The following is a 15,918-nucleotide window of genomic DNA, read 5'->3' as shown; positions in this document are numbered from 1 at the left end:
AAGCAATAATATAATGGGGTTGACCCTATGGAAAAATATCGCAGTATGAGGTTAAAGAGGATAATTCAATGGAAAGTGATATATCCTAACCTATATGCCAGTAATGAAAATGATACATGCCATGATAGGTCTAAAATCATGGAGTCAAAATGTCAAAACAAAATCTCTATTAGCTTGATGGAACGTGACCCAGGTTCAGTGATAATTTAGCCAAGAAAATTCCTACACTACTGGCCCTTTTGGCATCAATCCGCAGAGCGCGGACTCAAGTCTCACTCAAAGAAGTATGGGGGGATGCAGGAACCAATTTTCTGCACCCAGAGATGGTAGTGATGTCATTTTATACCCTAATCCTTCCTTTTCGTGGATTGATAAGCCTTTTATGGCTTATCGATATACTTCTCTTATTTAGCTTCGAGACCTTCGCGAAGGTCTGTGATTGTCCTTCGCATACCCTAAATAGGCAATTCAGACACTTACGCACCTTTGTAATTACTCTTACAAATATATTTAACTAGATTAGCTTAAGTAGTGGATAACTTCAATATGCATTATGATTATCTCTGTGTAAATAGATATTCCTACTTGCATTCATACAACAAAGTAGAACACATAGATTCATAAATCAATACAATATTAAATCATAAACCCAGTATTCAACACAACATAATCAAATGCATTCATAGCAGAAGTAAAATAGCTCATACACAGGTAAATCCAGAACAATTCTCTTTATTGATGTTTAGATCTCCTTTACAGACTCTAACTACCCTGTGCACATAGTTGCAGGGGTCCGTGCACTCAGCTGTGGACTTCTACCATAGGCCTCTGTGCACATAGCTACATAGCCTCTTTCCTACGCTAAGACTCTTCGTTGTTAGCTCTCACAGACCCATTACATCAATGACTCTTCAAAACATATCTGAACTGAACTAAACCTATAAAACTTCCTTAGACTCTTCTAAGACTTCCCTTTTTATACAATCCCATGGTCTGCGGACGAAGGGTGGATCTCATAAATCCGACATAAGTTACATAAAATAACGGCAGAAACCCTTGATGACTCTTTACATCTTTGTGCTCCGTGACCACAAGATGTGGAGACTTTACATTATTTATACAAAAATTGGGCCTTTAACCCCAAAACTGACCCTAGGGGACTCGTTCCCAACAGGCCCCCAACACAAATCTGGTGACTCGCCCTCGAGTCACTTTGCTATTGTGGAGATCTTGTTGTAAACACCTCCTAGCTCCACTTGTACTACTGCAACCTTGGCGGTACACTGCATCACTTCCTGCTTAACCTGCTCGACCAACTTCTCTATCGCTGGTCGTGCGCTATCTATGTATATTTTCTATTGTGGTCCCTGCAGACTAGCCAATTTTCCTTTGATGGAGGCTGTGAGCACATAGGCTTCATCTAGCCAAGGCTCCAATCTGGCCTTCAATACTACCTCCTTGCGTTGTGATGCATCCACCTATTCCTTCAATGCCTTCGCTTCCTGCAGCTTCGACAACCTCTGTGTGATGGAGACAGTGCACACCATTGCCTTGACCTCGTCATATCTCTGCTGTATTTCCCTTGCTTCTATTTCTAGTCATTGTACATTGGGATCTTCCTCCAAGATGGTAACTATTTCGAGTGATTGCTTGAAGAGAAAAGTGCACTCCTTCACTACAGCAGCAACTGCATCCACTGTGGCAACTGCATCCTTGATAGTTTCCTCACACTACTCTCTGACTGTTGGTGGAGTCAAAGGATGGGCCCTCAACTCGAGCTCCTTGATCATAAGGCTCAGCTCAAACTAAACCTTAGCCAACTCTATCCTTGCATCTTTCACACCTGTAACGAGCTTCTGAATTCTTGTGTTAGCTATCACATCTTCTAGGATATTCAGCTCTGGAACAGTTCTGCAGGCCTCAGGTACCACAGCTGTGGTGCACTCATTCTTCTCTGTGATATTCTTAAGGAGATCAAACACGGAAGTCTTTTCTATGAACATCTAGGCATTTTTTATCTTGTTCTCGCTGATCACATTCAACACGTGCTTCTCTCTAGCCTGAAGTTTCGTGATCACACCATCTTGTAGAGTGTGAATGGTTGCACTTGGAAGCACAACCAAGTTCAACACAACCTGCTTGAGAGTGATGATGGTGGCCTTTTTAGCTTCCACTTCTATTGTCAATGCTCCATCCAGCAGCACGACAGCCTGGGGGTCCAAGGAGCGGACCAATTCCGCTGATTCTGAGGTTGTAGGTGCCAAGCTAGTTGATGCCATGCTACGTTGTCCCACACTGGTCTACACTTGAGTGGCCTGGATTTGTAGCTTGCGTAGACCCATCTAATTGGTGACCAAGGCTTACTTCTGCTACTACTTGAACTGTTGTAGTAGTTCTGCGGTTGCGTCCCTCATTGTTCCCCTGATATCATTCAGATCACCTTCAGTCAAACTAGTCTGGTCAAATGATCATTTGATGGCCTTGGACTTCTTCCGCAGCCATACTTTTTCCTGCTCCCTAGTGCGCTTAACCTGGAATGGAGTAGTCTCTGGGTCTGCACCTCCCTATCTGGATTGTTGCTCTTCTTCCTCCATCTACATAGAAGGAGACTTCTGACTTCTGTTAGAGTCGTGCTATTCCTCTTCTTCCTCCTCCTCTGCCTACTTCTTAGCAGCACGCTTTGCTTTAGCTTTGTCTTTGGCCTCCTTTTTCCTTATATCAGCTAACTACTACATCTTTAGTCGGGCCTCTTCCTTCTTCTACTTCATGGCAAACTTACTAGACCCAGTTGACAAGTCTGAAGCCATGCACCACTCTGATGGCCAACCTTCCAGGAATAATACGATTGCATCGTCCATTGCTAGGTATGGAAGATCATACCATTTTTGCTCGGGGTCCTTCCGCGCTCAAATGGAAACACAATGGAAGTTCGCTTTGAACTCCACATATCCTAACAACTACTCAAAGATAGTTGGAGATAACCTCGGCTTGCAGTTTATCACAGTGCGGATGCTTGCCTCCATCAGCACCCAAAATATTTTAATGTCCTCGACCCTCGTGGAATCCTTGGTGGCCTAGAGTGAAGCGAACTTCACTGCTTCTAGTAGGTATGACGCGACTAGAGGAAACTGGTTGTCCTTCGGTAATTCCCATGCAACTATCATAATTGAGAGTAAGATCCAAGCGTAATGGAAGGTATTACTATCATCTTGTACTTCTTTGTAGTTTGTGAGGAACTCATTGCAGAGGTAGCATGCCCAATTAAATTGTATGCCCTTCGCACAATAGGCTACTAATGACATAACAGGTGCCGCCACTTCATCTGCATGACACCTCCTTATTATTTTCCCAGCCAAAATCTAGGTGGCGAACTTAACCATGAGGTCAGTTATTGTTATATACATATTTGGGAACTTCAAACCCAATCACATATGTCAATAAACCAAGGGCTCTTTAACCCCTAAAAGTGTTGTTTCATATGCTAAAGGATCATGGTCAACTAATTACATCATTTCCCAGAAGTTCCACCTAAAAAACCACTCAAAACTGGCCAAAACTGGACCATACTGACTGCTCCATGGTCAAGATGCAATGCATACTAGCTGCTACACTAGCCAGGTGTGATGCATACTGAAGAGGCCTTCTGTAGGGTGCGATGAGCGAGAATGGACAAATGGCAGAGATAGTTTGCTAAGTGGAAACTCATGGAATATTCTAGAAACTTCTCCCATGACACTTGCCTCTCTGAATTCGCCCAGGGATGAGTAAGAGATCAATGAAATCTCCAAGTGGAAGCAAGAACTATCAGTGGAATGACACTAATCAAAAACCCAGAGCTGACTCACACCCTTTCAAGACATCTATAAATGGATCCCTCATCTGAGAGATTTGGAGGCTGGAAGTTTGTAATTTGTAAGGAAGTGTTGCTGGTTTATCTTTGAGAAGAGACATTGTATTGTTGGGTGATCTTGCTTTTCATGAGGTGAAGAGGGCTTTGATGCTGGAAGGATGATGCTGGATCAGACAGCTGGGTTGTAATCCTCTCTTCTACTATTAAGAAAGTTCTTTCAGTTTTCCTCCATATAATTGTGTATTTGTGAATGCAATTGTATGGTCAGTGTATTTCTGATTCTACATTGTTTATGATATTATAGATCGAGATGCTTTGATGGTGTTTTGTTACTTTGACGCTACAGGTATTCTCTAAAGCAGGACAAGTAGGAGAGTAGTTGCAAACTCTATCAAGGGAGAGAGAAATCAAGCAAGGAGCCAAGCGGAAGATCTAGGTTGGTCCCCTTTGCTTCTCTCTTATCTATCTTACATAAAGGAAATCACAAATTGTTTTGATTGTTTGTTTCTAAGATAGCTACCCGTCTTAGTGGGACTAGCAGATTGAAAAGACACTATTTTTCCTGGAAACAAAATGGCAACTCCAATGGGGAGCGAATAGTTTTTTTGTCTGTTATTGTTGTTTGCTTTATGAACTACAGACGGAGCCTGAAGTTAGCTAGATAGCCTTCGAAATTCTCTTGCTATGAAATTGCAAAGTAGATGAATGTTGCTTCAGTCAATCTCCAAGTTGGTTTATGAACTAAACATCTAACTTACAAGCATTCTAAGCACCTTTTTGGTAGCTCAATAACCTCCTAAGATCATACCCCTATACTTTGTTCTTTACTTTTCATAATAGCTCAGCCTAAATCCCTGAACTCACTGCAAATTTGACCAAAAACCCAACTCAGTTTTGCTCCCTAGCCCATTGCACTGTCTGTAAGTGGAAACTAGTATGCATCACACCTTCCCGTGTGTAGCAGGTGAGATGCATCCCTGTTTCTCTGAAGCATAGGTGTGATTGCTGAGTGATCCTATTTCTCTCTTTGAAATTTGGTCTTTTGTCCTTGTTTTCAGCTCTGTTTGAATGTGTTGCTACTTATGATCAGTATCTCATTACTGAAGTCTCCTTCCTTTACATAATTTAGCCTCCACTTATTAGGATTAGTAAATGTTTTTATGTATTTGTCCATCATTTACAATCCTTCATCAAAAAGTATCTTAAATCGAACTGTCGTTTGATGCAAAAAGGTTTCGTAACTATCATTTTGAGTCAAAAGGAAGAGTGTCATAAAGTCTTCCTCCTCTAGATAGTCGATTGTAATTTTTGTCATGTATTTGATTCGGATTGTTAATATTTGAAGTGTCAAAAGAAGTTTTCTATTCAAAATCGAAAAGTGTCGTTTAGTCTTCCTTTAACTTTGAAAAGAGTTTGTCGAAATATCACTTTGAAGAAAATAGTTCAGATCTATACTTAGTTTTCCTTTTTGGCATTCTCACATTAAGGAAACAAAAAGATACATGCATTTGCATTTGAATTTAGACTGTGTGCAAAAATGATTTAGGAAAAGTGCATTTAGTGTGTGATCTTTGCTCTCTGTTGAAAGAATCGTAATCTTCTTTCCTTAGTAGCTATGATTTTCATTTCTAAAAAGAAAATAAATGACTATTTATCATTTTAGATTGCATATTTAGGAATTTTACATCTACATCACGCGGTGGACCTTGAAAGAAAAACTTCTAAACAAGATCAACTCTAAAATAAATCTCAATGAGCATAAAAATGCTTTGGAACCTAACGCAACACATCTAGAAGTCTAGGCTAGAGACATGTTCCGGCGGAATAAAACCTGGTAACTATCGTTTTCATCGAAGGTTGGGTGATTCCTCCTCTTTGATACGACAAGTGCTAGTATGAACTTGTGCTCCCTGTATTGTTGATTATATATTGGGAGATCACAATAGGTTGATATCCTTTATCCATAGGAAGTAGTGTCGATCACAATGCACTGAACATAGCATTCGGGAAGATTGACTGCCATACATAAGTCCTTGGTAATTTATCTTTAATTAATCACCAAGGTGTATTTTGTAGTTTTGTGGTTGGTTTGGTAATCCTTCTGTTTATATTTCCAGAGTAGTCACTTTTGATCCTTTTCGACTCTGTAAAAGAAAAGGTCCATCTAAGCACTTATTACTTCAGGCTCATTAAAAATCGAAGGTGACTAGAGTCATCTTTAGCTTTTTCTCGACTCTTAAAATTTGAAAAAGCAAAGTTGTGTCAAAGTGTAATTAAAATTTATTTAAATCGGAATAACATCCCTGTTCCTTCGTTGATCTTAAGTTGAGATAATGGAGTCCACCAATCCAAGATCCCCTCTTAGGGGGGAATCCTAGTCCTTTCTCTTCTTGGAGAGATATTGGTGCTCTGTATATGGCTACATTGTCCCTCCCAGGAATCACAATTGGCCTGCCAATATGGCTATTATCAACCTCTTTCGTTCAAAATACCATGATTCCTCAACAATCAAATCAGCAACCAAATGATACTGAAGTTGTCCCTTCACCTTCTACTTCGCTTGTTTCTCCCTCCCCTTCTTCCTCTTCACTTGGTGAAACTAGTGATACTAAAAACCAAGTAGCTAAGAAGAAGAAGAAAGGGAAGGGAAAGAAGAAGAAGAAGTCAGTTAAACAAGGGGGCAACCATGCATCATCCAGTGAAAATCCACACACCAAACTTTCCAAGCACAGATCTCCATGCATAATTTGCAAGGGAGACCACCTTCATCGAGATTGTCCTTGCATTTTGCGGATCTTGAGAGAATGGTCTCCCCGTTCGCACCATCTGGTGTCATCAACCTCTAGCAATCAAGTTGACAGCACACCATCAACTAGTGAAAATGAAGTCAATGGATAGAAAGGAAAGGTCAGATTTCCATGTTGGTTATGCGAAGGTAATCATGCTCTTCACCATTGTCATTTTTTGGACAAAGCCAAAATTGTATTGGATAACCATCCTGCTTCATCGCAGTGACTTCCACCTGGATACAAGAAACTCTCACCAAGTCCGTTGCTATTTGAAAACCCAACTGGCATAACTCAATTGTTGGTCGAAATGCCTATCGTTGAAATTGAACCCTCTAAGTCCATATAGGACCAAAGTCAACAAGTCGAGATGGTAGTTGACCCAGTCTCGCCTTCAGAAGGTCCACCTTCAGATGATCCAATTTCCAAAGAAAATGAGAACGACACGGTTCAAATTCTTTTTTCAATATAGAGTTTGATGAACTTGGAGGCAATCCACCCGTTCCTTTACAATAGGAGGAAAGCCCCCAGTTCATGAGGTTCATCCATCCATTTATCTGGTACCTCCTCTGAGTGGTCTAGTCATTTCCTTTGATTGGAATCAACTAACAAGACCCTGCCTTCCATCTAATGTACCATTCTGAATCATAGTACAAGTTTACAAAATGATCGTGTCTGGCACTATCATAGATGAAGGGGCTTCAGTGAGTATCCTTTCCTCAACTACTTGGAAAGCGCTTGGTTCGCCATCGCTTATGCCTGAGACACAAAATTTGTCAGGCTTTAACAAAGGAACCAGTCGACCATTAGAGATCCTTCCGAAGTTGCTGATAACTTTGAAAAGGAAAACTATTCACTTGAATGTGATGGTAGTCCAAGGGAAAATAGATTACAATATACTCCTTGAGCATGACTATGTTTATAGCATGGAAGCTATTTTTTCCACACTCTTTCGAGTGATGTGTTTCCCGCATCAAGGCCAAATGGTACAACTTATCGACTAGCTTTCATTTCCTGGTTCAAAGACAACTACGAGTCAAAAATCATCCCTAAATGTTCTCTTTGCATCAAGAATGTCTCTTCAACCTTCATTTCATCCACCTAATTACCGCGAGTAGTCCAATGAATGTAACGAAGCTTAGGGGGCATGCACCCTGGTCTACTTCAGCAGGCGAACCCAACTGAAAAGATAGGTTTCCCGACAGGTTATGTGATTGGAAGCTCACACCATTCACCTTCATCTATTTTGATGGACAAAGCCAAGGAGGTGTTTTTTTTCTAACCGCTGATAGAAAAATTCCTACCTAACCGTAGGGGATTCCATATGGTGACCTGGAAACTCTCATTTTCTTAATACCTGGGGGCATGCAAACCTTTGTATGCAAGTGAAAAATGACCAATTTCATTTTTAGATTTTTAGTGTTTTTAGCCTTTTAGCTTTTTAGTTCAACTTCTTAGGTTAGGTGATTGGTCTGATCCACCATTCACCTTTGTCTGCATCACGCGAATGAAGTAAAGGAAGTGTTTTGTCTAGGTGAAAGACCAAACTATCCTACCTAACCTTAGTAGTTCCTTAGCTTTAGTGTAGTTAGCTTTGTAGTTTGGTCATTTCTAGCTTACATTAAAAAGGAAATGAGCACATGTTATCGTAGAGTTCAAGCTCACTAAAAAATAAACCTACCAATGAGAGACATCTTTAAACGACTGGCATGAGCAATGTTTCTGCAAGGTTCAAGCTCGTTAAAAAATAAACCCGCCTATGAGCAATGTTTCTGCAAGGTTCAAGCTCATTAAAAAATAAACCCACCTATGAGCATAGTTTCTCCCGGTTCAAGCTCATTAAAAAATGAATCCACCCTTGGTAAATAACCTTTGTGATTGCCTTGCTATCAGCCTTTTGAACCTTGGTTGTGTTCCTACCGTCACCTTCATTCTTTGGCCAATCATATGCTTCCACTTGATTGCTTACCCTTTTGAGGAATAGCTGCAACGAGTGGTCCTGTTAGCCACCCTCTTCACACTGCCATGTTTTGAGAAGTTCCAAGCTTACCTAGAACCAGTTGCTACCCCAAAACACCACTCGTTCCTCAAAAAAGAAGTCTCTTTTAAACTCTTTTTAAACTCGTTAAATATAAAAATATTGTCGAGCTATTGGCCTTTCTAGCTTGTTAAAGTAAAGGGAAGCGCCATCCCTCCTATACATTTTAATCTTTTTGGACCTAAGGGATTATTAAACAAAAAGATCGAGTGCTTGTATTTTTCGGCTCGCTAAAGCAATCGAAAAGTCATCCCTTTCGTATTATTTTATACTTTTTTGGACTTAAGGGATTATGCTACGAAAAAGGAATGTTGGAGTTTCCTTTTCGTACCTTTTCAAACTCTATAAACATGAAAAGGACCGAGTTATATTTGTCGTTAAACTTGTTAAAACAATAGCGACAAACTTGTTCATCCGGACAAGAACACGTTTCACTGTCACAAGACTCGCTAAAAAATAGCGACAGGTTTTCCCGAAGGGAAAATTACAGAACAAGTATATTCTATCCTCCTCAAGCTTGACAAAAATAAAGAGGTACTGGTTAGCAATTACTGGGGAAAAAGGGAAGAAAACTTGAAGAATTTTATTGGTAGCAGGTCACTCTTGAACATGACATTTTCACTCCATCATGATGATTGAGTCGGGTTGGGTTATTCCGTTCACCGGTCATATCACCATTGGTCCTCTGTACCATCCATCTTTTGGGGTTAACGCTACCAATCCATCTCAATGTCACCGACATGTTCAAGAGAAGTCATTCAGAGAACTTACCATCTAGCTAATGCCTCATCCACTGCAATACCTTCACCCTTCATTTTTCATGGCTGCCATTCCTGGACCTTGTATCATTAGATCATTTTCACCTCCAGAAAAATCATTTGCTTCGTTTCGTGTTGTAGATGTGGGATACATTAAAGGCCCTCCTACGACGGGTCCCTTCTTATCGACATCAGCTCATTATCCAAGAAGTTGACTTAGAAACAACCCTTTCAGTACTTTGTAGCTTGCATGCCTCAATGGGAAGTTTCTCACTTCCGGCGACAAGTTTACATCAATGGCCTTCGACCAAAAGATTTTGCATGGTGTTCGAAAACGGCTCATATATTCACACCACGTGAATTGTACTGTAGTACCTTGAGGGTCATTATCACTATCGGTGACTCCTCTCACACCTGTTAACAGCTTACATTATTAGCTGGTAACCAAGAAATGTCTTTCCATGTTCAACTTCAGAACATCTTTTCACATGGATCGACTTGTACATCAGGCGAAGATTGAACAAGTTTGAATACCCCAGATCTAGTTTCATCCATCCAGGCTGCGATATATTCAGGAAAATAAAGACATCAATTGTACACAGAAACTGCACAGATAATCATCCAAGCTAAGGGATGATCACACTACATATAAAGAATCATCGGTTTGCAACAACAAATGATTATCTGTCCTATGTACATGCAAATGAATTTATAAATCTGAGAATGGGAATGACCGCCTCAGCTAGATCATGAAAATAATGTGATGATGATGTATTGTATTGTATCTTATACAGGTCACCTTCCAGTTCAAATACCTCGGATCCTCATGATAAAGCATTTCACCCGACATCAAAATATTTACAACCTCATGCTTTAGGGGGAAACTGTTATAGACATATTTGGGCACTTCAACCCCAACCACATATGTCGATAAACCAAGGTCTCTTTAACCCCTAAAAGTTTTGTTTCATACCCTAAAGGATCATGGTCAACTGATTACATCATTTCCCAGAAGTTCCACCTGAAAAACCACTTAGAACTGGCCAAAACTAGACCATATTGACTGCTCCATGGTTAAGGTGTGATGCATACTAGCTGCTACGCTATCCAGGTGCGATGCATACTAAAGAGGCCTTCTACAGGGTGCGATGAGCGAGAATGGAAAAGTGGCAGAGGTAGTTTGCTAAGTGGAAACTCATGGAATCTTCTAGAAACTTCTCCCATGACACTTGCCTCTTTGAATTCGCCTAGGGATGAGTAAGAGATCAATGAAATCTCCAAGTGGAACCAAGAACTATTAGTGGAATGGCACTAATCAAAAACCCAAAGCTGACTCACACTCTTGCAAGACATCTATAAATGGATCCCTCATTTGAGAGATCTGGAGGCTAGAAGTTTGTAATTTGTAAGGAAGTGCTATTGGTTTATCTTTGAGAAGAGACATTGTATTATTGGGTGATCTTGCTTTTCATGAGGTGAAGAGGGATTTGATGTTGGGAGGATGATGCTGGATCAGATAGTTGGGTTGTAATCATCTATTTTACTATTAATAAAGTTCTTCGACTTTTCCTCCATATAATCATGTATTTGTGAATGCAATTGTATGGTCAATGTATTTCTAATTCTGCATTGTTTATGATATTATAAATCGAGATGCTTTGATGGTGTTTTGTTACTTTGACTCTACAGGTATTTTCTAAAGCGGGACAAGTAGGAGAGGAGTTGCAAACTCTATCAAGGGAGAGAGAAATCAAGAAAGGAGCCAAGTGGAAGATCTAGGTTGGTCCCTTTTGCTTCTCTCTTATCTATCGTACATAAAGGAAATCACAAATTGCTTTTATTGTTTGTTTCTAAGATAGCTACCCGTCTTAGTGGGACTAGCAAATCAAAAAGACACTAGTTTTCTTGGAAACAGTTATGTTGGCAATTGAGTATCTGGGAAGTTTCTTGGCGAGCTTGAATTTGTCCTTCATTCTCACGATGAGGTCACGCTCGCCCGTCTTTCCGCCAAATGCCATGGCTATATTCAACCCTGAATGTGGGAACAATGTGACCCTATGGATCAACATATTTGTGATGGGTATCGGCTCTCTTAACCACAGGCACCCATTGTGCACTAGCATAGCAACTGCTTGATCACCATTAAGGTTATGGGCATGCAGTGGTAATGCAACACCCATAGCAGGTTTAAAAATCATGCCTTCTCCACCCCTTTTATCCACTACTACAGATCCAATGCAGTGACACCAAAATCTTTATAAAATACATGCATCATAAATGTATCAGTTGCCATGTGGGGGAATTACTTTGTGTCCACCAAGTCCCAATCCTCTAGCTTGAGAGCGGGAATTTGTGCCAAGCACAACCCTTCAAACGTGATCTGGTCTAGTAGAAATGGGGTATTTAGCATAAATTTCCCCGCATCCATGTCCTTCAAGACCTTCACCTTACCCTGGCGTGGAGGGATGTACTCAGGTAGATTTGAGATAGGGTCTACACCCTCTATGTCAATGTCCTTTGTGTCCATATCCACATCTTAGGCACCTTCCTTAGATTCTAAGTCCACCACCTTGCCTTTCTCCTACGCGGTGGGCTTTCCCTTCTGGTGCTTTCTTGGCAACTCACACATCGGTTGTGTTTCTTTCTGCTTATCCTTCTTTTCCTTGGGACCCTCTTTCAGCGGTGTAGGCATTGGCTTGGGCATCCTTTGCGATTTTGGCACTTCTACGGGAACTTATACACTTGCAATCTCAAGGGCATCTCCCTCAGATGCCATCGATCCTCCAGCACTGGTGGTTTCCACAGGGACCAACATGAGTCCAGTAAGAAGCTCCTAGGTTGCTTGAGGCAACTTGTCAAATACTGAACAAGCCACCAAAGCCTCAAAATAGTCAATGTTAATGCGTGCCTGATAGCTCAACACGTCAATTATCAAAATGCAAAGTGTTTTTCTTTAACTGGCCATCTATAATTTATAGGCAAACTCGAATTTGAATCCGACCGTTTCCCCCTAAATCTGCTCATAAATTCTAGATTAGTGGCATATTTTCATAGATATCACTCTTAAATTATGAATTAAATGCCACACCCCGGCTCCACTTAGCCATTTTTCAACTGTCAACTCATGAACAGTGACCATAACAGTCACTTTCTGGCTGCCTTGCGTGATCTCTCCTCCTATAGCGCAACTCCCTTCACACTTCTACCGATACTGTGACATTCCTCCCTTTCGCGTAGTTCCCCAGTCATGTATCTCTTCAACCTAGGTAGTGTAGTTTAATAGTCCTGCACCTCCTTTCAGCTGCCTGGAGTGCTAAGACTGTGCCTCCATCATATTGTCATCTGGCCGGATCCCCGGTGTATGGATTCATTCAGCTGCCATTCACCTTCCCTAGAAATGGCTCTCCATTCAACTTCACCAGCTAAACTGCTCCACCATTGGTAATCTCATTGATGACATAGGGCCCTAGCCAATGCATCCAAAATTTTCCTGGAAATTTGTCAAAATTGATGTCATACAATAATACTAAATCATTTACCTTGAAGCTGCGTAGTTTGATGTGCCGATTGTGCCATGCCTTTTTGAGCTCCTTTCAAACTTGCTGATGGAATCTAGCCAAAAATCTATCTTCTTCAAGCTCTGCTAACTGCATGAGCCTTTCTTCCAAAGCTCTGCGATTAGCCATTCCTGTGAACGCCACTATGCATAGACTAGGTACAATGTACTCCATTAGCATTACAACTTCTACACCATAAACCAACCTGAACAACATTTGTCCAGTCAGCTTTTTTCAAGTTGTTCTGTAAGCCCATAGCACCGTGGGTACAGGCATATCCCAGTCATTCCTTTGTGCATTGCAGACCTTCATTAGCGCATTCTCCAATATCTTATTAAATGCTTCCACCATCCCATTAGCCTGCGGGTGATATTCCGTACTATTTTGATGATAAACCTGGAACTCCTTCGTCAACACGCTGATCGTCTCATTAAGAAAATGCGTACCATAATCACTCTTCAAAATATTCAGGAAACCAAATCTAGTTAGTACATACTCACAGGTTGCACCTCGCCCATCTGGTCAAATACTCAGTCGTGGTGATGATGTATCACACACCCATTTTCTTTACTGGAGGCTGAATTGGTCCTACAAAGTCAATCACCCACTTTTCGAATGGCTATAATGGCATCTGTGGATTCAAAGGCAACTCAACCCTCCGTGATGGCCTGCCCATCCTTTGACATGCATCACATGCCTTACAATAAGCCTTGCAATCCTTAGGAAGCATCCACCACCATAGCCTAGTGCGTAAAATCTTCTACGCTATAGCTTTTCCTGCATTATGTCCTCCCGCGACTCCTCCACGAGCTTCAATGAGGATGCTTCTTTGTTCAAAATCAAGCACATAATGTCATAGAATTTCATCCAAGCCCATTTTATATAAATGCCCTACAATGACAGAGAATTCTACCGCGCGCACTACCAACTCCTTTTGTTGACTAGTATACCCCTCTGGAGTTCTCCTCATCATTGAGAAGTGTATGATATCTGCAAAGTGATTGTTTGTGACACACACTGCAAAGAGTTGCGCATCAGGTAGTCCTTCCTCTAGGTTAGTAGGATCCTCTCATGTTTCAATGGGCGATAGATGATCTAGTCCTGCATTCAAGCATCCTATATTTACCATAACTTCAAAGTCATATTCCTGGAATAGCAACAACCATCTTCATATCTTCCCCCCTGTGATGCAAGAAAGTGTTCCCTCTGTGGACAGAGGCAACCCCTCTAGCCCTAGAGTTGGTCTAGTCACAAACAAGGACAGATCAACAATAGCTTTCCTTAAATAGTCATAGTTGGAGGCCTACCTCAACCAGTGGTCGATGGAGTTCGTTGCACTGCTCCAGCTTCTACTTCCTTTTCCACAACGAGTGATCAACTTGAAACAATGCAAAGGAAATACAACAAAGCACGTAACCAGAAAACAACAATGATCTATTTACTCACAAAGTGAAGAAGTCATGAGCTATCAAGTACATTGCATACAAGACATAGGAAAACATCATTGATTGTATTAATAATGAAATAAGAGTAAGCTTACAACCAAAGTCTTGACGTCACAAGCCTTCTCAGAGGGATCTAGCCAGCATGTTCTTCAAGCATTCACTCTTTGAAGATGGATCTCCCAACATACAAAATCTCTCTCTCACTCATAAGCTTTTACACAAAGTTAAGGGCACTTCACAACCTTCCACAAGCTATCAACAATCCCACACTTGTCACACTCACACCAAAGCTATCTACTCTGCTAAAAAACAAGAACTAGCAACCAACAATCCAAGAATTAGGAACTAGCAGATCATAGCAATGGTGAGTGATTTTATAGGAGGAGGAGCCTCCATGAAATGAGGGAGAGGGAGCTTATCCTCAAGGTAAGTAGAAAAAAAAGTGGAACCACCATCCCAGAGGCAGAAAGGCGACCCAAACTGACCCAACAACCAGGTCCAGAGACATCCAGAAGGCCGACTGTTGGAACGAATTTTCCCAATCTGGATCATCGCGGGTACATAACTGAGCTTTAGCGCTGACATCGCTAGTGAGCAATGTAGCCAGTCAGATCATCGCTAAAGATAACAAGTAGCCCCGCGCTGGTGCATGAAATCGGACCATCGCAGGAATTAGATGTACTTCCATGTTGGCAACACGGCTGGACTATTTATGAGCACCATTTAGTGCGTATATTAAGTCCATAGTTGCGATGAAGCAGATAACTTAGGAAAAGTGGGTCAATTGGCAGCATAAGAGATCATTTGTTCAGTATGAGCATGTTTGACTTGGACACATGACATAGTAGATGGACTGGAATGAAGACAATGAAAAATTACTATGTAACAGATGCCCCCTAAAGTATGAAGCTCGAGAGAGGGGGAGGGGTGAAATTCTTTATGAAACTGACTGAGCTGGAACACCATCTGGAGGAACCTGCACGCAAGTACAACCGATATCTCTGATAATGAAATACATGTAGTCTAGGCATGGGTGCAACCATCCAAAAGACATACGAACTAGGTCTGTGCTATGGACGCAGCCATCCAGCTAATGAGACCATGACAATAATAAATGTATGGTCACAGCCATCCATGAAGACTCAGGTATGGTCACAGCCATCCATTAATGAGTCATGTAATCATAAACCAATCCACGTATCCCAAACATATGTAATCTGAGTTCGGGGTCTTGAACCCATCTGATCATAGTACAAATTCTAACATGCAAATAGATGTGTTGAGGTCGAGCATGATAAAAAGTCGCTTGATTACCGGTCAATGATGGAAACCGTTAACAAGCGTGAGAGAAACCACCAATAGTGCCAATGGCTCTCAAGGTACTGTCTAGCACAATCCATGAAGTGTGAAAAAGGATTTGAAGTTGAACACTCGTGGAATCACCCAATCGATGACCAATGATGAAAGTCGACCGTCAGGTGCGA

The sequence above is a fragment of the Pinus tabuliformis genome, chromosome 5_2 (assembly GCF_031772625.1).
Source record: "Pinus tabuliformis cultivar Carrire ecotype Pingquan chromosome 5_2, CPIR1, whole genome shotgun sequence".
Classification (NCBI taxonomy): Eukaryota; Viridiplantae; Streptophyta; class Pinopsida; order Pinales; family Pinaceae; genus Pinus; species Pinus tabuliformis.
The sequence above is the reverse complement of the archived record's forward strand: the minus strand, read 5'-3'. Positions refer to the sequence as shown.